Source organism: Pleurodeles waltl, chromosome 9 (assembly GCF_031143425.1).
Source record: "Pleurodeles waltl isolate 20211129_DDA chromosome 9, aPleWal1.hap1.20221129, whole genome shotgun sequence".
Taxonomy (NCBI): Eukaryota; Metazoa; Chordata; class Amphibia; order Caudata; family Salamandridae; genus Pleurodeles; species Pleurodeles waltl.
The window spans coordinates 366,590,500-366,618,291 of NC_090448.1; the positions used below are offsets into that span (position 1 = coordinate 366,590,500).

Below are 27,792 nucleotides of genomic sequence, written 5' to 3' on the forward strand. Positions count from 1 at the left end.
AGTTTATTTTGTTGTTCTTCATTTTTTGTAGCATTAGAGCCGATTTTCCTGCGATATTTTTCACACTTAAGATCTGAAATATTCATATGTGAAAGTGTAATTTTGAGTTTACTTCAGATTTCAATTCGGTATGTGCAAGTAAAAAGTATTAGAAACAAGAACTCAACAAACACTTACAGAAAATGCCTACCCAAGCTGTTTCACATAGAAGTTTTATTATAAAATTTTAGATGCTTTAGAAAAAGTACATACATTATAAAAAACTATAAGATTTAGACCATGGGGAGAGCAACAATACAAAAGTCACATCGTCCAGAAAAACTGCTTCGGGCCTTGGCTTGTTTACAGAAAGAAAGATTTGCCGCCTGACCATTTGGTCATGTCATGTGCTTTTGCATTAGCTCCTTATCAGAAAATCAATGTGTCCATCTGAAGTAGAGGGGGCATCACGGTTCCCATGGAAACAGACCTGCAACAGAAACCAGTACTTTATTGAATGAGTGACAGCCAGCACGGAAAGAAGACACATAATCACGTGAGAGAGATTGGGGGCGGGTGGAGAGGCTGGGAAGAGATGTAATCCGAAGGAATAGGGCATGAAACTGACTACAGGATTCTGGCTGAACCGAGATGTGCAGACATTTTGCTGATTTAGTGGTACCCCCCCCCCCCCATGAAATAGCAATATCCTCTTAAGAAAAAACAAATTCTTAAAGTATTCACGACTTTGCATTTTGTTGTGGTGCCCACCTTCCCATTGTCACTTTGATAGACACTGGGCCACCACAGATATCGGAAGACATTTGTTGAGGAGTCAGGTGAACTATGAATCACGTTGTGCATTTTTAGGGTAATTCATTCTAAATCCTGGGACTCTAAATCAGGCCACCTTAAAAGATATAAAAGATATAACTCATCCTATCTTGCTCTTTTCCTATGTGATTACTCTTCATACTGTATTTGAGTTCTAACCCTTCACCACCTCCTGGAGTAAGCATTGTCCTCTCATTGATGACACTTTTGAGAGACATTTACAAAATGAATAACTCCAGTATCCAAACGGAATAAGATAGTTTTAAGCATTGAAACATCAGTGGTAAATATCTGTATCTACCACACATACTGGCAAGTAACCACCTAATGCAACAGGACTTGGCCCAGTATTTACATTTAGTCATGGAACGAGGACACTTGATATCTAATCTCCACTGCAGCACTTCAACTATTTATGCTGGAAATTAACACTATTCTAAAGCTGGGAAGGGCCACAACACAATGACATTTCTCTCCGAAGGGCAGCCCATTGGCCTTGCCATCAGAGTACCTGCCAGCCCAGTTGTGGTCTATTGGTTTGGTTGGAAACGTAGAAGTAGGAGAGACCGTTTTTTATTCCCTATCTCCCATTCAGACAAGTTGTGTACTCTTTGGCAATCACTTTTTCAACTTATTCCTCTCCTCCTTTATTGTGAAAATTGGGAGTATTTAGACTCAATATGAAAGTTTACTAGCAAGCAGGTAGTTAAAAAAATGTGCTTGATATTACCCGGGGTAGATAAGATGTGTCCAGTCTTATAGTATATTACCAATTGCAAGATGGTGATACATGTATAGCCTTTATAGCAAGTAGCAGTGTGCTGCAGTCTCTGATCTACTATTTAAGAAATTGGTTGATACTGGGCAAATTATATTCTCCCTGTGCCTCTGTTGACTTATCTGAAAATATATCGGTCTTTGAACCAGTCTTAAAGGAAGAAACAAAGAATAAGGGCATGGTCCCAGCACAAGTCTACAGCATGGTAGTCATTCACACATTCAAGGCTGTTTATCAGCAGATGGCTGGATTTGCATCTAAATGTGCTTGTGAAACTGTCTGGTGCTGGATTTCTCCTGTGCTGCAACTCCTCTCTCCCAGTCACCTTAAGAGTGTCAGAGCAACCAAAATGCACAACAACAGACGTCATGCAGTGTCTCTGTGAGTGAAGTGCGACAGGAGCCATTACTGCAGGACAAACCTGCAAAATGCAGAAGGGATGGTTACTCTACATGTTTTTTTACCAAGTGAACCTGTTTTCAGACCACTTTAAAAAAATGTAAAGGCCTCACCTCTTTAACAACACACCATATGACCTCTCCAAATGCACACATGGTGTGAGGGGAAAGCAAATTTGTACATCACTGCTTGAAAAAGAAATATAAAAATGAGGGTACTCACTATCCCAAAGTATTTGTTTCCTACTCATAAGCATTGATATTTTAGCATTAGAAGTATTGTAACCCTTTTGAGAAGTGCTGGCACTCGTGTTTTCAAATTAAAGTAGTGCAGGTACCCAATAAATAACAGTACCTGACTAGGTTCCCTCCTACCTGTGTGCCTAAGAGCCAGTACAGTGTTCTCCCTTGTGCCGCACACAAGGGAATCAGTGTGCTCTCAAGGGAATCAGGGTGCGCATAGGCACACACAAGAAAAACAAACCAGGGCATCCAATGAATGTCAGCCAAGAGTGCATAGTATGTGCCTTTTTGGATGACTACTGGGTCCAACAGTTCCAGAAAGAAACAAACATTTGCAAAGCCAATAGGTCTTGCCTGTACACAAGCTATTGACTTTGGCAATCTGTTTTTGCTATGTTCTACACCAGTGTGGCTGCTGTTCATCATGGCTAAAAGGTAATGGTGTGGATTGTTTTAGGGTGGAGTGGGAGAGTAGAGTGTTGTAGAGTGGATTTGTTGGAGTAGAGTGTTGTAGGGAGGAGTATGGGGAGTAGAGTGTCGTAGAGTTGAGTATGTTCAGTGGTTCAGTGGCAAAGGGTGCCGCAGAGTGTAGTGGCGTGGAGTGGGTTGGAATATGGTGCAGTATGTTGGAGTGGATTGCAGTTATGGAGTGGACTGAGTGAAGTGTGGTGGATTGGAGTAGGTTGACTGGATAGGATTGAAGTGGGGTGGATTGAAATGGGATAAGGTGGGTTGGTTTGGGTGGATTGGATTGGATTAGGGTGGAGTAGACTGGAGTTGAATGGATTGGATTTAGGTGGGTTAGATTATGGTGAATTGGACTAGAGTACAGTTGGGTGAATTGGATTGGAGTGTGGTGGATTAAGGTTGTTTGTAGTGGGTGGATTGTATTGGAGTTGGGTGGGTTAAAGTGACTTGGAGAGGTGTGGATTAAGGTGGATTGGAGGGGGTGGGTTGAGTTGGAAAGGGCTGGATTGGTGTGGGGTAGGTTGGATTGAGGTGGGTTGGTTTGCAATGGTGTGGGTTGGATTGGCGTGGGGTGGATTGGACTGTAGTAGGTTGAATTGGATTGGGCTGGACGAGTGAGGTGGAATAGCTGTAGTGGGATGGATTGGGGTGGATTGGGCTAGAGTGGAGTGGAATGTAGTGGGGTAGACTGTACTGGGATGGATTTGGGTGGATTGGATTAGTGTGGAGTGGATTGTAGTATGGTGAATTGGGACAAGTGAGGTGGATTGGAGTGGGGTGGAATGTTTTGAATTGGATGGGGCAGAATGTTTAGAACTTGAGTGGGACAGATTGTTTTGGATTGGAATGGGGCACAATGATTTGGATTGGAGTGGGGCAGATTGTTTTGGATTGGAGTGGGGCAGATTGGAGTGGGGAAGATTGTTTTGGACTGAAGAAGAGTGGATTGGAGTAGGGTGGGGTGGGGTGGACTGGGTTGGATTGGATTGCTGAGTTGGATTGGATTGGTATGGGATGGGTTGGGTGAATCGGATTTGTGTAGGTGGATTATGTTGGAGTGTTGTGGGTTGGGATGGAGTGGGTGGACTGCATTGGGGTGAGGTGAGGTGGGTTGGTGTGGGGTGGATTGGATTGGGGCAGATTGTCTTGGTTTGCAGTGGGTCAGATTGTTTTTAGAGTGGAGTTGATCGTATTGGTGTGGGGTGAATTGGGATGGAGTGGGTGGATTGCATTGGGGCAAGGTTGATTGGAGTGGGGTGGATTTGAGTGGGGCAGATTTTTTGGATTGGGGTAGATTGTTTTGGATTGGAGAGGGGCAGATTGGAGTTTCGATTGCTTTGGATTGGAGTGGGGCATATTGTTTTGGATTGGAGTGGGGCAGATTTTTTTGGATTGCAGTGAAGCAGATTGTTTTGCATTGCAGTGAAGCAGATTGTTTTAGGCTGAAGTGGGGCATATTGGAGTGGGGTGACATGGGAAGAGTGTAGTAGATTGGAGTGAGTGGTTTGGATTGGAGATGGGTGGATGGTATTGAGTGGGAGATTTGGTCTGGGGTGAGGTGGATTGGAATAGAGTGAATTGGGATGTACTGCACAAGTTTGCGTTAAAGCATCATTTTGGAAATTACACATAAGAAACAATGTTGCTTTGCAATATTTAGAACAAAATAATCCTAATATTTTGAGAACAGAGTCCACGAGCAAAAACAAAACAAAACATCAGTGCAAAGTGAGAAAATAATTCTTGGCAAAATAAAAGAAAGTTACATATAGAAAATAAAACGTTGCCATTGTGTTTGACCTGCTGGGCACGTTTCCCCAGTCACACACCTTCTGTTTGTAGGGCTCCAGAAGTTAAAAAGAACAAAATAATACCTCAGTCACGTCGGGAGCAGCGGACAGGCACTGATTAAGTCGAATCAATCAGTGCTTGTTCCATACTCCACAGAGAGGAACTTAAATGATGCCATATCTGCAGTGACGAATTAGGAGGCTATAAAGCACAGTGCCAGGCAAACCAACAAATGGTAAACAACTGGCACAATCCAAGCCCTTTTTTGTTCAAGTGTCTCACAAGCAAGATTCATGCGCTAGCACATGCTCTCGCAGGCTCGACCCTAAAAGGGAATGAGTGCAAAACGGCAAGTTACGTAACATTTTGCTTTGCACTGATAACTCAATATTTTGATCCCACTCCTCCGAAGATCATTGTTTGGCAAATTGCTTACCTTTGTTAAATTGTTTGCTGGTTAACAGGATGACTCCTCAGGCAGTTCAGAAATTAGCATAAATAAACTGATGTATGCCAGTCTGCCTCAGCACCCTTTCCTCCCTCATACCATAGCGGCTACTTCAGTCACCCAAGTTTCAAAGAGATGCTGGCTTTATAGGTTTTAAGTTGTAAATCGTTTTATTGTACTGTAGCAGCGTTTATAAAGCGCCCTCTACCATTGAAGGGTTAGTGAAGTGCCTGAAGGTAAACAGTGATATTTTCATTTAAGTTTCATAGTTCAAGAGTATTTGGTTGTGGGCAGTTTAAATAGTGAGACACCACTTATCAGAACAAGTGCGCTTCAAGAATGACAGTGGCATTTTTTCTTACTTTATTTTGTGTTTGGGCTGCTTTTGTTGCATCCTGAGTAAATGGAATACCACGGGCTGCGACTGGAGCAATCTTTCCAGAACACAGTTTATCTTATTTAGAGATTAAAGACTAATTTTTCCCCTGCTATATGTGCAATCGTCATCTATTCCTAGCGTATTACTCATGTGCATATTGCATTATGGGATTTGTAGTTTTACTTTCAATGCTGCAAAAACAAAATTCAAGCAATATGGTTCTGCTGGCTCATAAGTAGTAACTTTGTGATGGTGACACATATTAAGTGGCACAGGTAAATTGAATTCTGAGGCCTCTAGCTCTGTCTGCGCTGGCCACAAGGAAATATTTTCCTGGACATAATTACATTCAGGATAACTTGCCGTGCATTATATATTAATGGCAGGCAGATTTCTACCTCTGTCTAGCTCTTACAATTTGCTGAGCCTCCTAAGACGTATGTTTAGACACCATCTTCCTTCTTTCAGTGGAAGGCTCCGTCTTTAGGCTGTACTAATCAGCAACATTAGCAGGTAACATTGCAGTGGTTTCTGGTGCGAAAACAAGAAGAGCTGGAGAGATGGGATTTCAGCCATATGACTGGAAGGTTTGAAAGGGAGTCTCTGTTATAAACAGGGGAGGGCTAGAGGAGAAATTGTAGCTTTAGAAAGTGGATAGCTAAATAAAGATATCTGTCATACAAGGGGTGGTTGGAGTGGACTACTAAAATGACAGGGGTAGCTTCTACACTGCTCTCCACATTATGCCCCACTCCATCATTTGGTTGTGTGCAAGACTAAGTGAAGAGCGCATGCAAAAATGTAGTTGCTGCACACGGAGGACAATATTTAGGAAGAACATTGGTATCTGCCCACTTTAAGTATTGATATCGAACTTGTAAAAAGAGGCACAATTCTGATAAATTGTAATTATGTACCATGGTACACAAAATCTCATTGGACACAATTTACATAGGTTTTTTTCTGTGAGTTAATATGAGTTACTGTAGACGTAATCCAGACTTAAGAGTTCCCAGAAGGAAATCACAACTTTATATACAAGAAAGTTTGGTGAATCAGGCGCTTCGTTTCACCTATTTTGTCCATCCATTTTTCGTGGATCTTTGATTCTGAGATCATGTACTGTTTAACAGACAGTAGATTACAGCATTCTCTGGTAATATTAAATATTTCATGATTCACCCTTCTAATAGGTTTCATTCTACCTTATTCCACTACTTGTAAGGAGAAACCTTTGTGAAAGGCATGCAAAAGGAGATTCATGGTGAATGTATGTTGCTCCTGGTTAATGCTGTCATTGATGAAACTTAATCTGAAAAAGAAGATTAAGAAGCACTAAAGGCAATCACTGTGACATTCATCGCTGGTAACTATTTTCTCCTGTAAAGGGAGATCAAGACCAACCATTAAGGAATACCTCGGCAAGTGTATTCTATTTAGATGTTGGGACAGGTTCAGGGAGGAGAGTGCAGTTACTGGGATACTTCCACTGAATCTTTTAAATACATTGTAAAAATGGCAAAATATGCAAGTTTCACATTATTCAAAACTTGTGAATTTTCACAATACACATTTTCTCCTTGAAACAATCTCCTTTTGGTGTCTCATGTGACATCTGTACATGAGGTGTTCCCTCACGTGATTTTTTTTTTTACTTGAGGTACCAGCAAAAAACATTCTAAGCTATTTGCTGAAATGTGTGTAATTTTCATGAAATGAAAATATTACACGATTCTGCACACTCATAATTAGGAAGAATAATTCATTGATGTCCTGAGCAGCCCTAAGTGATACATTTACAGTTGCTCAGGTCTGTGAACTGGTAAAATTAGACGAACTAAACCCACACTTGGGATCACCATCTAGTAGCAATGTAGCATAAAATATCTGAATTGCAGAAAGAATTTGGACATCCATTGCTGGCACTCCTAGGGTTGCCATCTGGCTGTTTTTTTACCGGCCTAACTTGTATTTTTAAGTCCAAGGCCGGTAAAAATAATGGGGAAAGGCCTACAATCCTGTATTTTTCCCTTTCTGAAACATAAACCTATAAAAGCCATCACTCCAAGACACGATTTAAAAAGTATTTGAGAAATGTCTAAATCATTTCAGAATGATTATTAGAGCAAACAGAGAGATAATTGCAATGTTACAAATGAATACTGACAATTTTAAACAAATATTCATTTTTACACACCAATGTGTGGTTGTTCCTGCTTAGCAAAAAAATAAACACATGACCATGCTTTTTTCTAACAAAGGTGTCAACTCTCGCCACGCCTCTAGAGCGATGTGCTACCCCTGCCAGGCTTTAAGTTGCCTCAGGAGTGGTAGGTGCCGATTCTTGAGCAAACAAAACAATGCAAAATCCCAGCTATTCCATTGTGATGTGGACATAACGGTCACAAGCCACGTTAGTGTGTTATATGCATTGGTTTATTTTTCGGGTGAGCTGGACACTACACTAAAATCCTGAGTATGAGTCAGCTGGTGCAAGGTATTTATGGTACCCGGTAAATACATTTACCTTCGGTTGAAGAGTATTTACTGAGACTGAGTAATATCCCCTATTCCGGAGTTTCCCTTTGGAAATAAGACATTTAGGGGGTCATTCTGACCTCGGCGGTAAAAGGCGCTTACCGCCGGTCAGAAGACCGCCATAACACCGCCGTGGCCGCGGTAAACCGCCACGGTCATTCTGACCCGCAACTTGCAAACCGCCAAAAACCCGACATCCACAAAAGTCCGCCACACCAAAGGTCAGCGAAAAAATGGCGATGACCAAACCTCCACCGTCACGCCAACAGAAATACGCCCACACTATCATGACACACAAATCCACGCGGCGGTCTTTCAAACGCAGTATTCCATTGGCGGTACACACCGCCGCGGTCAAAATACACACACACATAGAAAACTTAGCCCCATTGGTCATTTTGAAACACACACACCTGATACACATACTAACACCACTCCCACACACCCAACACAATATAAAACACACACCCACATCACCCACAAACCCCTACGACCCGAAATATTGACAAAGGCTAGAGAGAGAGCACAGAATAGACAATCCCACAACACAGAGGCACACAACACCATCACCCACACAGAATCCACGCACCAAACACCACACACCACCACACGCACCACACTCATCACCACAAACGCCACCCCACACCTCATCCACACCACCTCATGGCACCCCAAAGACACCCCAGGTTCACTGACGCAGAACTCAGGGTCATGGTGGAGGAAATAGTCCGTGTAGAGCCCCAGCTCTTCGGGGCACAGGTGCAGCACACCACAATTGCCAGGAAGATGGAGCTATGGCAAAGGATAGTGGACCGGGTCAACGCGGTGGGACAGCATCCACGCAATCGGGATGACATAAGGAAGCGCTGGAACGACCTACGGGGGAAGGTGCGTTCCATGGTATCAAGGCACAACATTGCGGTGCAGAAGACTGGCGGCGGACCCCCACCTACTCCCCCAGAATTTACAGCATGGGAGGAGGAAGTCTTGCACATCCTGCATCCTGAGGGCCTCGCAGGAGTAGGCGGAGGAATGGACTCTGGTAAGTCAAATCTTCACTACTGCTTCCCACCCCCAGCCCACCTGCATGCCAGCACATACCCCCACCCTCCCCCCCACCCCCATCACACCAACTCCTTGCAAATGGCTCACCATCACAACCCACCCATCCCAACACCAAGCCCTGCATGCGACCACAAAGCATGGACACCCATCACCAAAGCATGCCCACTGCACACACACATCACCCCCACAAGCCACCCTCACAAAAGCCCCCACAAGGGAATGCCTGCACTTGGGTACATGGACACCCACCCATCACACGAAATGCCACACACAGAAGCAATAACCATACCTTTATACCCCTGCAGGACCCGAACGCCACCACACCGCCACGGAGGGTACAGAGATGTCCATCCCACCCCCAGAAGAGGCCCCCAGCGATGACAGCAGCTCTGTCTCCCTGGACCCAGATGACCAGCCCGGCCCATCGGGGACCTCTGGACAGTCGGTTCCCCACAGACAGCCACAGGCTACACCAGACCCAACCCCCTCTGGGAACACCAGCACAGCTCCCACCCAGCGGGCCCATGCCTCTGTCTCCAGGACACGTCAATCAGCGGTGTGTCCACCACTACAGGGCACCCAGGTTGACCCACCACCCCAACAACAACAGGGACCTGGGGGCAGTGGTAGTGGGCACACCGTCCAGGGGACAGAGGCCCAGGAACACAGGGGAACTGGGAGGGCTGCTGTGCGACAGGGGGGGGACAGGCCCAGGGAACCGACTCTCCAAGAGGCCCTCTCCTCCATCATGGGAGCTTACCACCACTCCCAGGAGACGATGGCGACGGTACTGGCCAGGTTCCAGGAGATCCAGGCACTGCAGGAGGAACGGTACATGGGGTTCAGAGAGGAACTGAGGAACATCGGTTCTGCAATGGGGACCATCGTCGTGGCCCTTAACCAGATAGTCACCACATTGCGGGACCATGTGGCACCCCAAAGGGCCCCTGTCACTAGCCCAGGCCAGGAACAGCCTACCACCTCCGCCGGCGCTAGTGGACAGGAGGCCCCCACACCACAACAGGCCACCAGAACCCCACCTCCTGCAGAAGAAGAACCACCCCGCAAGCGGAACCTGAGATCTCACAAGAAGACAGAGTAGGATTGCAAGACTCCCGCCAGCATAAGATACCCCCTGATGTCATCCCACTGTCCCACATTGTCACCCTGTCCAACCTTTAACTGCCCCTGCTCCATCCTTCCACAGGCATATGGACAATGCACCTGTGAGACTGAGAACTGGACTCTGCCATGGACATTACTCCACCCCCACCCATCACCGTTTTACAATCATGTACCTATATGTAGCACTTAAAATAAATCACTTATTGCACTTAAAATAACAGGAGTCTGCTTGTATTCTTAACAAATGTATTACACATAACGGTGCAATAATGTCCAGTTACTTTGTGATGACAACATACCAATTTCAATAAGCTTTAGTCCATGGGCAAACAAAGTAGAAGTCACGCAGTGGGTCATACAGCTCTGAAAAGGGAAGGGAAAGTCACAAATCAGTTAACAGGAACTGGGGGGAAACACAGACAGTAGAGACGCATGAGGCCTTAAGTAAATGTAAAATGGCGTGGGTGATTCTTACCTGTGTGCTACTGAAAATATTGTTGTATGACTGTATCCCTGTTGTCCGTGTCGTCCCCGTCGTCTTCCTCCTCTTCACTCTCCACAGGCTCCACAGCTGCTACAACACCACCATCTGGACCATCCTCCTGCAGAAAAGGCACCTGGCGTCGCAAAGCAAGATTGTGAAGCATACAGCAGGCCACGATGATATGGCACACCTTCTTTGGTGAGTACATTAGGGATCCCCCTGTCATATGCAGGCACCTAAACCTGGCCTTCAGGAACCCGAAGGTCCTTTCTATGATCCTCCTAGTTCGCCCATGGGCCTCATTGTACCGTTCCTCTGCCCTGGTCCGGGGATTCCTCACTGGGGTCAGTAGCCACGACAGGTTGGGGTAACCAGAGTCACCAATTAGCCACACACGGTGTCTCTGTAGCTGTTCCATCACATAAGGGATGCTGCTATTTCGCATGACATACGCGTCATGCACTGACCCAGGGAACTTGGCATTTACATGGGAGATGTACTGGTCAGCCAAACAGACCACCTGGACATTCATCGAATGATAACTTTTTCTGTTTCTGTACACCTGCTCACTTTCTTTGGGGGGAACCAAAGCCACATGGGTGCCATCAATGGCACCAATGATGTTGGGGATATGTCCAAGGGCATAGAAATCACCCTTCACTGTACTCAAATCGCCCTCCTCAGGGAAAATAATGTAGCTCTGCATGTATTTCATCAGGGCAGACAACACTCTGGACAAAACCTTTGAAAACATAGGCTGAGACATCCCAGATGACATGGCCACTGTTGTCTGAAAAGACCCACTTGCCAAAAAATGGAGTACTGACAGAACCTGCACCAGAGGGGGAATCCCTGTGGGTTGGCGGATGGGGGACATCAGGTCTGGCTCCAGCTGGGCACATAGTTCATGTATAGTTGCTCTGTCAAGCCTGTATGTAAGTATGATATGTCGTTCTTCCATTGTCGACAGGTCCACCAGCGGTCGGTACACGGGAGGATTCATCCTTCTCCTCGCAAGTCCCAGCGGACGGTGCCTAGGAAGGACAACATGGAGCACAGAGTCAAGCAACCCACAGGTTCGTTCACACAGCTTGCACAGTACACGAATCGCTATGCATTGAAAGGCTTGTATGAGTGGCAATGCAAGGCCTAGGACTGTGTGACGCAGTAGAAATTATGCCATGTGGGCCCTTGAAATGGCGGCTGCCTGACCTGTGAAGTGTGACAGTGGGATGTGAGGTCAATGCGCTGGCGTGGCACACCGTGGCGGTAGGCGGTCGAAGACCGCGGTGCTAAGCCGCATTGGTTAACATTGCACCCTATGGGTTTCAGTAGCCAATGAGGATGGGCGCCTGCGGTCGCGGTACGCACCGCGGCGGTACGCACCGCCGCGGGTGTGACCGCCATTTTCTATCTGATTAATCACTCGAGACCTGATCATCCACAGGAGAGGACTGATACTGCAAGTGCTGCTGTGACCTCGGTCTGGGAGATACAATGGCTGCTGCGACTGGGGAAAGGGCCCCTGCCTTCACTTCTGAAGAATTGGAGAAACTTGTTGATGGGGTCCTCCCCCAGTATGCGCTACTCTACGGTCCTCCAGACCAACAGGTTAGTACACAGGGTGCACGTTGAATGGGCTATGCCTGTGTTGAGTGGGGTGTATGTAAGATGGTGGGGAGGGGAGCGAATGAGGAGTGCAACGCATGAAAGATGAGAGCATGTGCAACATGGCAAGGTTGGGGAGGGGGGGGCCACTCACATTCACCAGGCAGAAAAGTGATGAGATTTCCTTTACCACCCTGTACATGTCACATAGGTCAGCGCCCATCAGAAGATCGGCATCTGGCGTGCCATCGCCAAGGACGTCCGGGCCCTGGGGGTCCACAACAGACGGGGCACCCACTGCCGAAAGAGGTGGGAGGACATCTGCCGCGGGACCAGAAAGACCGCCGAGTCTCTGCTGGGGATGGCCTCCCAACGTAGGAGGGGTGCCAGCCGCCAATTGACCCCCCTGATGTCCCGGATCCTGGCGGTGGCCTACCCCGATTTGGATGGGCGCGTGAGGACATCACAGCAGACACAAGGGGGTGAGTATCAGCACATTCTGCTATCTTTGCGCGCAGTGAAGGTGTCTGGGTGGGGGTGGAGGGCTGTGGCTATCTGTAGGCCAGGGCGCATTCTGTAGGCTAGGCCCCTCCGTTAGGCATGGCCCTGTGCCCCCGCCCCCCACCTCTGTAGGGTGCCAAGTACAGCTATCCATGGTCCGGCCTCACCCATGTGTGCATTTGTCGTCCATAGACCTGTAGGCCTAGTCACAATAACTGAGTAGTGTACCCCGATTGCGCGGCCTAGTGCAGGGGGCTTCTGTGTCTGTCCTCTCCGACAACGGTGTTGCCAATGCATGCACTCAACCTGTCTTCATTTCTCCCCCCCCCCATTTTCTTTGTCTTCCTGTTCATGTGTGCATTAGCATCATCAGGCGGAGGAGAAGTGGCATCGGCGCACGAGGGAGCTGCATCTCACATGGCCCCGGAGGGCCATGCAACAGACTCCGAGTACACCAGTGAGACGGAGGGCGAGTGGAGCTCCACAACGGGGACCCGTGGAGACGTCAGCGACACCGACACGTCCTCGGAAGGGAGCTCCCTTGCGGTGGCGGCAACATCCGTGCCCACAACAGGTACAGCCGCCACCCAGCGCACCAGCCCCGCCCTCCCAGCAGCCCCTCAGCCTTCGCTCCGTGCCCGCTCACCCAGGAAGGCAGGCATCTCCTTCGCCCCAGGCACCTCAGGCCCTGCCCCAGTTACCCCTGCTGCCCTCAGTGAGGAGGTCATTGACCTCCTCAGGACCATCATTGTTGGGCAGTCTACCCTTTTGAATGCCATCCAGGGTGTAGAAAGGGAGGTGCATCGGAGCAATGCATACCTGGAGGGCATTCATTCGGGTCAGGCTGCCCATCAGCGATCGTTCAACGCTCTGGCCTCAGCACTGACGGCAGCCATTGTCCCTGTCTCCAGCCTCCCTCTTCTGACTCCCTCCACCCAGTCCCAATCTCCTGTTCCTCTGCCTATCCCATCCACACCATCAGACCAGCCTGCACACACCTCTACACCCAAGGGCAGCTCATCCAGACATAAGCACCACAGATCCCACAAGCATTCACCCAAGCAACATCCAGATGCAGACATGCCAACAGTCACTACCACCTCTGTCTCCCCCACCTCCTCATCTTCCTCCTCCCTCCCTGTGACGTCTCCACTCACACCTGCATGCACACCACCATCAGCCAGTACTTCCATCACCAGCACATCCTCCATTACAGTCCGCACACGTGCAGTCACCACCCCCACTGCCATTTACACGTCCCCTGTGTCCTCTCCCAGTGTGCCTGTCACCCCCTCTTCCAAACCTCACACAAACGCAGGCAGCCACCCACCCAACAGCCATCCACCTCACGACAGCCTCCGTCACAAGCACCTGCACCCAAAGACAGCACACTTGACTCTCCTACAACCACATCCTCTTCCTCCACTCCCATACCCACTACACCTACCCGTCCCTGTCCTTCCAAAGTGCTTTTCCTTTCCAACCTTGACCTCGTTCCAACCACTAACCCACCCCCTCCATCTGGTAAGAGTCAAAAAAGCACCTCAGCCACCACCAGCCCTGCATCTACTAGGACCATAGTGCAGGGCTATTGGAGTCCACCAGCTCCTAGGGCAGGAACATCGGCCAGCAGCAAGGGGACAGCCAGCCCACCCCCTGGGAAGAGGACAAAAAAAACTAAGGGCCGGCGTGACAAGCCTGAGACGGCTGCCACCAAGGACAGTAGCCTTGCCCGTCACCTGCCACATCATCAAAGGGAGGCAAGGGCCACAGAGCTTCAGTGAAGGAGGGCAAGGGCAGCAGGGCGGAGAAGTCAGGCAGCAGGCGAGCTGCCCAGGAGGGCCCCACCAGCCCCATTCCGGTTGTGACGGACGACACCCACGGGCCCAGGACTCCATCACAGGAGGGCCCCACGACCGCAAGGTCGGATGGCGACTGAGCGGGAAGTCTTGGCCAGGTCTGGCTCCCTAGAAACACAGGACAAGCACTGCTGAGCAGGGCTCCGCCGTGAGAAGCACCGCTGAACAGGGGCCCGCCGTGACAAGAACTGCTGAACAGGGCCCCGCCGTGACAAGAACCGCTGAACCGGGCCCCGCCGTGAGAAGCACCGCTGAACAGGGCCCCGCCGTGACAAGAACCGCTGAACAGGGCCCCGCCGTGAGAAGCACCGCTGAACAGGGGCCCGCCGTGACAAGAACCGCTGAACAGGGCCCCGCCGTGACAAGAACCGCTGAACAGGGCCCCGCCGTGAGAAGCACCGCTGAACAGGGCCCCGCCGTGAGAAGCACCGCTGAACAGGGCCCCGCCGTGACAAGAACCGCTGAACAGGGCCCCGCCGTGAGAAGCACCGCTGAACAGGGGCCCGCCGTGAGAAGCACCGCTGAACAGGGGCCTGCCGTGACAAGAACCGCTGAACAGGGCCCCGCCGTGACAAGAACCGCTGAACAGGGGCCCGCCGTGACAAGAACCGCTGAACAGGGCCCCGCCGTGAGAAGCACCGCTGAACAGGGCCCCGCCGTGAGAAGCACCGCTGAACAGGGGCCCGCCGTGACAAGAACCGCTCCGCTGTGCCCTTCCTGTCAAGCACCACTCCGCTGGGCCCTTCATCTCAAGCACTGCTCCGCTGGGCCCTTCCTGTCAAGCACCGCTCCGCTGGGCCCTTCATCTCAAGCACCGCTCCGCTGGCCACCGCCGTCTCAAGCACTGCTCCGCTGGGCCCTTCCTGTCAAGCACCGCTCCGCTGGGCCCTTCATCTCAAGCACCGCTCCGCTGGGCCCTTCCTGTCAAGCACCGCTCCGCTGGGCCCTTCATCTCAAGCACCGCTCCGCTGGGCCCTTCATCTCAAGCACCGCTCCGCTGGGCCCTTCCTGTCAAGCACCGCTCCGCTGGGCCCTTCATCTCAAGCACCGCTCCGCTGGCCACCGCCGTCTCAAGCACCGCTCCGCTGGGCCCTTCCTGTCAAGCACCGCTCCGCTGGGCCCTTCATCTCAAGCACCACTCCGCTGGGCCCTTCCTGTCAAGCACCGCTCCGCTGGGCCCTTCATCTCAAGCACCGCTCCGCTGGCCACCGCCGTCTCAAGCACCGCTCCGCTGGGCCCTTCCTGTCAAGCACCGCTCCGCTGGGCCCTTCATCTCAAGCACCGCTCCGCTGGGCCCTTCCTGTCAAGCACCGCTCCGCTGGGCCCTTCATCTCAAGCACCGCTCCGCTGGGCACTTCATCTCAAGCACCGCTCCGCTGGGCCCTTCCTGTCAAGCACCGCTCCGCTGGGCCCTTCCTGTCAAGCACCGCTCCGCTGGGCCCTTCATCTCAAGCACCGCTCCGCTGGCCACCGCCATCTCAAGCACCGCTCCGATGGGCCCTTCCTGTCAAGCACCGCTCCGCTAGGCAACGCCGTCTCAAGCACCGCTGGCCCATTGACAGTGCCGGTTCTGTGTCGAGCAGGGCTTCACGAAGCACTCTGGGCACCATGCCTCCTCCATTAACAGTGGAGTCGGTAATCCATCTGATGGACTGTGGCTTGGCACTTCCCAGGATGGAACAGTGGGCAAGCCACACACTGTAGAGACTTGAGAGACTGTGGCTTTGCACTCCCCAGGATGGCACAGTGGGCAAGCCACCCACTGTAGAGACTTGTGAGACTGTGGCTTTGCACTCCCCAGGATGGCACAGTGGGCAAGCCACCCACTGTAGAGACTTGTGAGACTGTGGCTTTGCACTCCCCAGGATGGCACAGTGGGCATGGAGGCCCCTCGTGGATCTGGCGTCGTGGACTCATGTGGCTGAGGTGCCCCCCCTTCCCTTCCCCCTGAGGTGCCTGTAGTTTTATCATCTGATGCCCCAGCAGTGTTCTCTCCAATGGTATCTGGTCTCCTGTGTGGGCTTTGCCCATGTGTTTGTGCACATTGACCCACGGACTATGGAACTTTGACAGAATGGGCAGGACTTATTGCCTATGTATATATTTTTAACTATGTTCATTCCTTATTTTGTATCTTTCATATTGCATATTTCCCATAACTTCAATGGAGCTATATTATACATATATTTTAAAGATCATTTTAATTGTGTCTTTGCATTATCCCGGTGGGTTTGGGGGGTGTCACTCTGACTTGTTGCTCTGCATTGGGGTGTAGGTATTTGGGGTGGGGGGGTGGGTGTATGGCATATGTGTGTGCCCATAAGCTTTCCTCCTCCCCCCTCCCCTGTGTCGTAGGTGCAGTACTCACCGTTGTCGTCTGCGCCGGCGTTCGTACTCCTGGTAGATGAGCAGATAGACAATAGCTGGTAGGATGTTTAATTCGGGTTCCCTGCTGTCCTCCTTCCTCGTGGAGTGTGTAGAGGTGAGCGTTTTCCCGTTCGTAGTCTGTTTCCGCCGTGTTTTTATCGGCGGGGCTCCCGCCCCGGAAAAGGTGGCGGATTGGTGAGTTGTGATAGGGTGGGCGGTACATTGTCTGCCACCTGCCTGTTGGCGGTGACTGCCGCGCTGTTTGTCTGTCCTGCCGTGGCGGTCGGAGTGTTAAAGTGGTGGCCTGTGTTGGCGGTTCCCGCCAGGGTCAGAATTCCATTTTTTTGACCGCCTGCCTGTTGGCGGGTTGGCCGCCGCTTTATCACCGACCGCCAGGGTTGAAATGACCCCCTTAATAACATGTAAAATCAGTATCTAACACTCAAAAATATGCATTCTTTGTCCTCATTTTGGGCCTTTGTTCCTAGATACATTTAAAAAGGTTTGACCTGCCGAAATCTGTCAGGGGAAAGCTGTGCAATAATTATCGCACTTGAGGCTACTAAACTTGAGGTGTAAACTGTACAACTGGTTAGTATTTTTACGAATATTTTAAAATCAGCCATTATTCACCATCACCAAATCCCAGCTACCACATCATGTTCTAGAAACAGAAAAAAAGGGTTTGAAAAAGGCAGCGGTTGTTAATGCACCGTCACAAGTACTTGGCCTATTGCTTTTAACTCACCTGATCAGCCTCTCCTGGAAAGTCCGCTCTCCATTTAGGCTCAGAACAGTGTCTTCAGTGATAAAACAAATCCATTCAAAAAAGTTCGTGCTGAGACATGGCGCGGTGTGCTATGGCTCTACAGTTCTGCCTGCTGTTCTCTGAATCCCTTGGAAAAGCCATTACGGTAGCCTCACAATTGGGTGACGGAAGGCCCCGTGGTGCTCCGACTCTCACCGGGCACTTAAGAACACAAGAGAGGCTGATTGGCCTGTGATTGGGTGGATGGCACAAAGAGTTCCTGCTGGTGAGGTATCACGTCTGGTCCAGTAGTAGGAGGGTGTCTGAAAAGCTGAATGAAACACAAAAAAAGAAACAGTCCATTTGCTTGGAAAAGACACAGCCATTATCCATTTCCATCTGTTTGTCCCCATGCTTATCTTTTGCAAACTCTATCATGTTATTATGTCACCTTGTATTAAACAAGCAACTGTATGTTTCATTTTTCCAGTCACTGTCCAAAATGTCCTTATCTTTTCGTACTTCTTCCCGGTCACAGCCCTTAATAATGAGGCGAGTTCTCAACCCTGACAGAAAGGTACCAACCAGGAAGTCCTATATGTGGGACCTACACCACTATAATATTCTATTTTACCTGTGTTCAGAGGAATATGGCAACCTTTTGCTTTCTGTTTTATGACTATTGATGTATGCATTATGGGTCTTTTCAACAATAAACCTATTCTGGGTGAGGTTGGGTGTTGGCAAACAATGCCGTCGTGAATGTCTGCTGTGCTTGTGGCTGGTGTATATATGTCTTTGTGACAGTGGCACAATATGTGCTGGAACTACGCCCAGGTCGCATTGATTTCGGGCATTCCTACAGTTAGTTGTAGGTAGGGCAATGGATGAAGAAACTGCCATACTTTCCTTCATCTGTAGAAATGATTGCAACTGTAGACAGACTTTATATTACTGCTGCTAAAGTGGCAACATTTTCTTATCCTGCATGTGTTGCTTCAAATTCATCATTGTTATATCCAAAAATGCACGTAGTTGCCATTTTAAAGTCAGGCAGATCGCGACTGTGCCTTGTCTTTGCTGCTGTTCATTTGTGTGTGGCTGTCTGTGAAAACCTAATGCTAGTGCAGTATGTTTTTTTCAGTTACGTATTTCAAAAACTTGCAAGGCCGCAGATTCTGCTTGCCGAAAATGGCCTCTGCTGCCATTCTGGGACCAGATATTTGTTGCATATATATACGTGTTATCCTCATGACGCTTCTACTGCTGTGGTTTTCCCTAGCCCGTGGATGCTACATTGGGGGTCACACTTCCTTTGGGTTTGTCTGTACTCACCCTTTTTAGAGTCAGGACACTGTTATGCGAGGCATGGGAGCACGTTCCTGAAAAATCTCTATCGATATGGCTAAGAACTGTACATTTCACAGGAGGGTGGCTGCCGGACTGCCGGACTACGGGCCCCTGCTGCCGCAGATGCTTGCTGGCCTAACTTTCAAAGTAAAAATAACCCCACTAAACAATACATTTGAAGAGTAACTATTGTATTTGACTCTACAATTTACTGCACCATCTATCCTGAGAAAAATGGTAATACCTCACAATACCTGCCATATTCTGATATGTTATTGGCCAGCTCGGGCCCGGTGTCACGTGCTTTCGAAATGTCAACCTTCTCAGCTAAAAATAAAACCTCAATTTCGGTGAGCGTTTTGTTGCTGGCTTTAAACACTATTATTCCTTTGCACGCCCTAGAGAAATAAAACTTTTGATGTTTATATGCTGTTCATTTGTCAATTTAGATCATGAACGGTGTTTGAACGATCTGAAATTAACACTTGCTGGTGGCATCTTCACCTATAAGCCCTGCGTGTTATGTGTTCCTCACCACAAGGCTTATATAAAGACCTCCGAACCTGTGGAAAAAAATCCTGCACAAAATCTATATTTGATTATATTGTAACTTCAGTTACAGGATTTAAGCGTTCGATGTGCCTCGTGTATAATCAGTCCCTGCCTCCTGTGAGATTGATTTCTGGAACCCCCACCAATAGATAAAATCCCTCAGCCCTGGGCACTTTCAGTTACAAACAACTCTAATGGAACTTGTAAAGGGGCAACTGAACATTATAAAGAATCATTTTAGGACACTGACAACTCCGAACCCCAAACCTGATTACCAAGATTAACCCTCCCCCACAACCTGAAGACATTAGTCTTCTGATCTGTTTTCTGGCGGTCTAAACTACAACTAATACTGTATCGTCAATTATTAATTAACATAATTAGCTCTTTCACCTTTCCCTGATCACAGTCCTTTAATTATTCAATTGGCAAATTTAAACCCACACAGTTTCATTACCTTTTGAAAAGAAAATATGTTGAAACAGTAGTCGCATCTAAATCCTCCAAGATTATAAAACCACTCCTGCTTTTGCCATAGTATGCAAGTGCTATTGCTGCCACCCTTGTGCGGCCAACAGGCCACAAATGTTACTTGTCTGAGTTTGCTCTTTAAACAGTGCTATATACTGGATCGAGGGAAAGCATGTTTTACTAACTCAAAGTCAGCATGATAGGTGTAGTATGGAGAGACTAATTCTGGTAGGAGTGTTACACATGCTCCTGCAGCCGCCTGGGTGCTGGGGGCCCCCAGGTCTTCAGGGTCCCCCAACCCTACCAAGGAGCTCTATTCAGCCCAAGGTCGATGAATAGCTGTGAGATAGGAGAGACTCAGTGGCCCCTCTTCACATTCTGCATGGGGAGCCCCATTTATTTTATCTTATGCCACTGAACACTAGTACCCTTCCAATCCTTACTCCACTCAGTGGAGTGTGCTCTTTCTTCTGCTTCTGCTCCATTGCTCGCCTATAATATCTTTTTGAGTGTGTACCTATTTTCTGTTGATTGTGTGTAAGCACACCATCTGCTTGGAATTTGTTCAAGAGTGCACAGTCTGACCGCAATGGAATCAGAAGTGGGTGCTTGACAAGATTGCAGGATTGTGCATATGCTGGAAACGGAGCACTTGTATAGAAATAGAACACATACCTAATGCCTAATCACCGGAGGACATAGAAGATTCATATTGTAGGGTCAGAGCTTGTGAAATATAAGCGTTTATGTGCAACTTACTTCTCTTAATGTGTAGGGTCCTTGAGGGAAGGGTAAATCCATGCTCCACTCCAAACATGATTTTAGAACATTACAGTCTGCCTTCCTCTGGGATTTCCTACTTTGTTATCCAGGCGACATGTTAGCTTCCACACAGAGATCCAATATCACAGGGCACAAGGCAGGAAAGCGTGGGGACATATACCCTGAAACTGCTCCCAGGATGCGTGTTTCCGGTCCAGGGAGGACGTGGCCTGGCAGTTCAGGCTGGACTGTTCCCAGGGGGAACAGGGTCAAGTCTGATTTGCATATGGCTAGGTCCAAACTGGGGTGGCATGTTGAGCAAAATAATTGATGGATTGAACCCAGATCTGTGACTGAGGGTGAATGTTTGTTTGGTTCTGCATTCCGTCACTTTCTAAAAGTGGCATTTCTAAAATAGTAATATTAAATCCAACCTCACCACTAAGCAGGATTTTCTATTACCATTCTGGCCATACCAAACATGACAAGGCTACTCCTTCCAGATCAGAATCTACCACTTAAAAGTATATGAGGGCAGTTCTAATGCTAGTGTATGAGAGAAGTAGTCCTCACAGTAGTGGAAAACAAATTGGTGAGTTTTTCACTACCAGGAAATGTAAACCACACGAGTACATGTCCTGTCTTTTACTTACGTAGTACCCTGCGCTATGGGATATGGGTACCTGGGGCCTACCTTAGAGGTGCATATATGTAGAGGGAGTTAAAGGCTTGGCAAGTAGTTTAACATTCCAAGTTTAAGAGGCAGTGCAACTACACACCCTGGCCTTTCAGGGGCAGGCCTGAGACATGGTTTAGGGGCTACGTATGTGGGTGACCCAGTCAGTATCAGGCCCACTAGTAGCATTTAGTTTACAGGCCCTGTGCACATGTAGTGCACTTTACTAGACCCTTACAAGTAAATTAAAAATGCCAATTAGGTATGAGCCAATGTTACCATGTTTTTAGGGAGAGGGCACGTGCACTTTAACACAAGTTAGCAGTGGCAAAGTGCCCAGAGTCCTAAAGTGAACAAAAATGAGGTCAGAAAAAGAGGAGGAGGAAGGCAGAACATTTGGGGTGACCCTTCAGAGAGGGCCATTTTCCAATACACACCCACACAGACACTTACACATCCACTCGTAGACAGACATGCACCTACTCAGAGACCCACTCATACATTCATGAACCCACTCACAGACAGAGACTCCCACACCCACTCAGACGCTCATGCATCCACTCACAGACCCACTTAGACACTCATGCACCTACTCACAGATCCACTCAGACATTCACCCACTCACTCACAGACCCTCTCAGACATTCATGCACCCACTTACAGACCTACTCAGGCTTACACACCCACTCACAGACCCACTCAGAGACTCATGCACTCACTCACAGACCCACTCAGAAACTCATGCACTCATTCACAGACACACTTAGAGACTCATGTACCTTCTTACAGACCTACTCAGACACTCACACACCCACTCACAGACCCACTCAGACACTCATGCACCCACTCACAGACCCACTCAGAGACTCGCGCACCCACTGACAGACCCACTCACCCACTGACAGACCCACTCAGACATTCACATACCCACTCACAGACCCACTCAGACTCACACACCCACTCACAGACCTACACAGACACTCTCATACCCACTCACAGAGACACTTTCACACCCACTCTCACACCCAGAAACACCCTTTCACACCTACTCTTACACCCAGACATGCTCACCCTCACGTAGGCCCTCTCACACCCAGACAGACACCCTCTCACACCTATTCTCACAACCATAGAGACAGCCCCTGCGACCAATCCCTGCCATGCACTGCACAGGGTCGGTGGTTATGGGTGTTGGCAGCAGCCCAGACCCTGTGGCCAAAGCCCACCACCCATGACTGAAGGCATGTGTGACACCTGGTTGGGTGATTATAGGGGTTTGCTGCAGGGCCTGGCCATGGGTCAGGCCCTGCCGCCAACCACCACCGCGCACATCTGAAATCTGTGCAACACGTGGGGTTGGGCGGTTATATGGGATTGGGTGGTTATAGGGGATTGGGTGGTTATTGGGGATTGACCTCCAACCTTGCAGCCAACCTCCACTGCACACGGAGAAAGGCCTAGAATGCCAATGGTTAGATTAATGTATTGTAATTAAAATACGTTATATTAAAAAAAATACAAAATCACTGAAAAGAACAAAAGTTATAGGCACTTTTTAGTTAGCAAATAGAATTAAAAAAATACATGAAATACACTTAAAAGCCCAAAGGTTACAGAGACATTATAGTTAGGTTCTGAATTTACTTGCTCAAAACCACAGAAATTCAGCAGTTATAGTTAGAGTTATTTCAAGTAACTATAGCTTGTGCCCTAAGGCAACTATAGCTCATGCCCTTGCCATGCACTGCTTATTACCCCAGATTTTACAGCACTCAAGACAACTTTTATATTGTTATTAAAGATATCAATAAAACATTAGTAGTCAAATAATTGAAGAAAAAACTGTGCATGGTGGGGGCGGTGGTTTTAGTCACCCCAGCCAGCTAAAATTGAGTATTCCATATGGGGAACTGGTACAGGCCAAAAGAAATTGCAGTGACATCATATTGTTGGAGCAAGAAAAAGCCATCATAATTGATCGTTTTAGCCCTAAATGAGCACGTAACAAAAGCCACACAGAGAGCTGAATGACATGTTTAAAGGGAATGACATCCTTAATGGCCCCAAAAAACAATAAGAAGGTACCATTGTTGACACTGGATGGACTGAAACCAGATTGACTACTACGTTCAGTAGCAAATCAGCTACTGTACGGGAGATCTTAAACAAGAATTGGGATCTTTTATGGTGTGATTCAGTGATTGGCAAAGCCTTGGGAGAAAAGCCAAAGGCTACTTAACGGATATGCTGGCCAAGACAAACATTAGAACAGAAGGTAATCAGTGTGAAACTGTAGGGAAGGCCTTACTAGGGTTCTACATTTGTGGCAATTGCAGGGCGTGTGAACAATCACCTAATTGTAAAGACATCACTATGCTGGGCACCAACAGAATCAGGCAGATAAAGGAGTTTATTACATGCAGTGCACCATTTGCGGTATACTTCCTAGAATGCCCAAGTGGTCTCTGGTATGTAGGTAGTACAATACACATTGTATGTAAGAGGGTTCTTGAACATGCCATGGCTATTATGAACTAAAATGAACAATATCCTGTAGTGAGACACTTTAGAACACATCATGGTAGTGAAAGGAAACTGCTGAGGTACATTGGGAACAATCATGTTTCACCAGACCCCCTGGGGTCGGGATAGTGTGTCCAGGTCCCAAAAACTTGAATCTAGACTCATTTTACAAATTAACAGTAAAGGACCAGGAGGCCTCAACCACAATGTGGAATTACATGTACATTTGCAATGAATGTGGTTATCTTGGTATTGCATCAATATGCTCTGTGCTGCATAGGTACTGTTTTTAATTGCATAATTGTGTATTTGTAAAATTGCTTTTGTGCAAATCTTGTTTGGGCCTCCTTTTGAAAACTGCATAACTCGTTTTATGTTTTTCTTTATTTTCAGGGAGGAGAGGAAGGGACTCTCCCTTGGTGCGCTGGGTTCAAGAGGAGACCCCAGACAGGGCACCCTACCCTTTCTTCCAGCACTACAATGGAGCACTTGGGTGACATCATTTCACCTGCTTTTATCTTTTACTTTTTTGACATTGGGGTGTGATAGATTACTGTACATGGATATTAATTAGAGTTACTATACTATTTTCTGGTGGGTATCTTAGAGGTTTAGGGGAAATTAAGCCCACTTGGGCTATATTCTCCTACATGCATATTATTTCATGCAGTGTTTTCATATTTTATTTTTGATGCCCTCATTTGTGCAAGCCTGTCATTTGTCACACTAACTAAGGTATAAGCTGGGAAAGATTACATCTAGGCAGGCTCACTACGGCTTTATGTGATGCAATGCTTTAGAGTGTGTACCTTTGATCTATTATGACTTGCCAACAGGAAGATTAATTTCCCCTAAATCGCATCTCAATATTTATTCAAAACGTTGTGATTAGCGACCCACAGGTTGCTGAAGTAAGCAATTTGTATTGACATAAAATGTATTGACGAGGAGTTCATTTGATATTGATTTGATATTCAGCTGTGGGTTTTTTTTAGCAGATTTTTGCATTGAATGTAGTTTTATATTTTGTGCTGATAAGGGTATGAGCGATGTTTATTATTGAGTATATTTCTGTTTCAAGATGGCGGTCGCATGGATACTCCATATTTTGCATTAATAGAGTTCTTCCTCACTGTCATTTGTTCACTTAGTATATATTGGATTTGAAAGCACTGCCATCTTGTGTGTGAACAAGGCAAAATGTGTTGCACGGGCTAGTTGTTTGAAAGAATATAAACACTTATATCGAAATCTGAGAGTGCATGACTCATCTTTCTGTGTGAGACAGCTTTTAAGATAGATACATACCACACATAAATACCCAGCCTCACTTTTGGGGGAATTTGATTATTTGATTTCCTTTGCACCTTGCATGTAATTCCTGACACAGGAAAGGAAGGGCATTTGCTAGGTTGTAGGGCCCAGGCAGAGGTCATATTGCAAATGGCGACTACAGGAATACCTCAGTTACAGTGTATAAGATAGGAAGAGAGGAGCACACAGCATCCACTTACCCCATTGAGCAAAGCTGTAGATAGGGCTGCCTGAATAGGAGACTTCTGGAGCCCTCTTCTACATCGGGGTAAAACAGCTACCCACCCGTAAGCTTCCACTGAAAATAAATTGCTTTAATTTTGTTGTGGCCAAAATAGTTATTCCTTAGTAGCTGCAACTTGTATGTACATCATTAAGACAGCAGGGAAGCGCATAAAAGATCACGAGGGAAGCTGTGGGCCTACTAAAAAGTTGAAATATGTGCGTCCTATTTCGAATTAAAGTCACAAAATGCACGGACGTCAGCCCTCCCAACAGAACTGGGCGTTTACTCATTTCTACCTAATCTGCTGTAGGTGCCATTTACCATTAAATGGCAATACTTTGTAACTGGAAAGAAGGAGAACTTGAAATAAAAATCATGGAGAATGTATTTTACCCATTGACCTCCATTGAACTAGAGGCGGGAGACAGACAAAATAGAGCCATTTTGGCATAAACCAGGGTCTGCTGGGATTCTCCCATGCAGGGTTGAGCTCTTCTGCTTGGAGTGGAAAGTTCCATACCTCCCAGTAAAATATCTGTTCCGGTATTTCAGGCTAGGCAATTGGCCAGCATTTGAACACCTCAGGTTACCTAAAACAGCTTGCAGAGGAAGGGCAGGAACTAAACATTACAAAAGGCATATGCTGAGGAGTAAACAGAGAGAAATCTTAAAGATTCTTCGCACCACCGAGACTATAAATATTTTGTCTATGACTGTGGAGAAACACTTCAAAGGCCAAAATATAGTTCACCTAAAAAAGGGATAATTTTGGGAAAACATATCATGTTTAATTCAAGTGCTGTTCAAGGTTTTGCGGGGATATCTTATATTTACAATTTCACTACTGAAGATTCTTTACTCCTTCCACAGTCTGCCTCCTAGTCTTTGGTGTATTATGTTGGGTTTTATCTATTGTTTAGCATGCAAGCATTGTATAGGAAATAAACTGCTGTGGTTGTACTTCTTGACGCTGCTCAACAGAACCCTTGCCCAGTGAACTAAGACTTTTGCAGAATGGCCTCTTTGCCTTATTAAAATCAGTGTAATTGACGTAGCAGTTGACCTTTCTGTGGGCTGTGAAGTCAACCTTGAAAGTCCCCGAAATCATTATGCAGCTAATTCCAAAATGTTCTGATGACTTTTGAATTTGATGATGGATGTTGGATAAATTGCCCGCAGGCACAATCCCGTCACATTCCCTTTCTTCCCCCACTCCGATGGGAATAACCTTTTTCATGTAACGTTTGCAACTTTGCTATTTCAGAACTCTGTAAATATTAGGCATTAATATTAGCCAGAATATTGGTGCATTCTATTGTCCTAAGTATGATGAAACATAGACTTGACCCATTGGGTTTCAATTCTGGGACCTGCATGATGTGTTCAGTACTGACTAGGGAGCTCTTTGTTTTAGAGTTCGTTCTATGGTTTGCAGTAACCCAACCATTAGTATTTAATCTGTGGAAAAATAAGTGTCAGGACTCTTATCAGGAGGCAGTGCAGCCTGCACCACACGCTGCACCTGCCAGAGCTCTCAATGACAGTACTAAAAAACTACAAATCACCACACTCCCACAAGTTTGACAATTCAGACTATTCCAGGCCCCCACAGGTATAAGAATGGCTTGGGCCACATTTATTAGTCATTTTTAATGTGTATTGAATTAATAAACAACTGTTGGTATGCTCAACTTTAAATTAAATAGGCTGCGCCTTCACGTGGCAGACTGTTATAGGTGCTGGTGTTCACAATAAACCGCTGGTGCCAAGTACAGGAAACCACTAGCACAAATTAGGCACTGCCAACGATTTGTCTGGTACTTATGTTACTTTAACCAGTAATTGTGATATTAGTGTTAACTTATTATTGAGGCAGAAATCACATCAGACCATGGTGTTCCTTCTGTTTTTTCGACATTGAAAGATATGGGGCTGTATCATAAAGAGCTATATGGGACCTGCGCAGAGCTGCGCTCCTGATTTAGGCATTTGAGGTGTCTTAAGCTCATATATATATCATCGAATTTCTTTGAATTAATGCATGAAATGCAAACACCATATGTCGGAAACAATCAGTAAGGATTGTCATTGTCTGTTTTTCATCTGCCTTTTCTTAAGTTCATGCATATTTTGCTTTGTAATTTTTTTAGGGTTGAGCGCACAAGTACTCCGCCCCTGTTGTAATCTCTCTTTGGTCTTTTAACCATGCCCATGTCACGCCTGTCACTTTCATTGGTTCATGGGCTTGCCTTTTAAAATCCACTTGATTTCATTAGTGAAAGGCATGCATACGTCATGCCTTTTC

General features: G+C 47.3%; 1 protein-coding gene across 1 annotated transcript in view; it reads right to left on the reverse strand.

The window, feature by feature from the left end:
- Positions 1-201: 201 nt before the first annotated feature.
- Positions 202-27,792, reverse strand: part of LOC138259311 (leucine-rich repeat and fibronectin type III domain-containing protein 1-like protein) — a 345,013-nt gene continuing 317,422 nt past the window's right edge. The window contains exons 5-6 of the mRNA XM_069206935.1: positions 17,614-17,944; positions 202-469 (exon numbers count right to left, since the gene is read on the reverse strand). The gene's annotated coding sequence lies outside the window, so the exon portion shown is untranslated. The remainder of the gene's footprint in view (positions 470-17,613; positions 17,945-27,792) is intronic.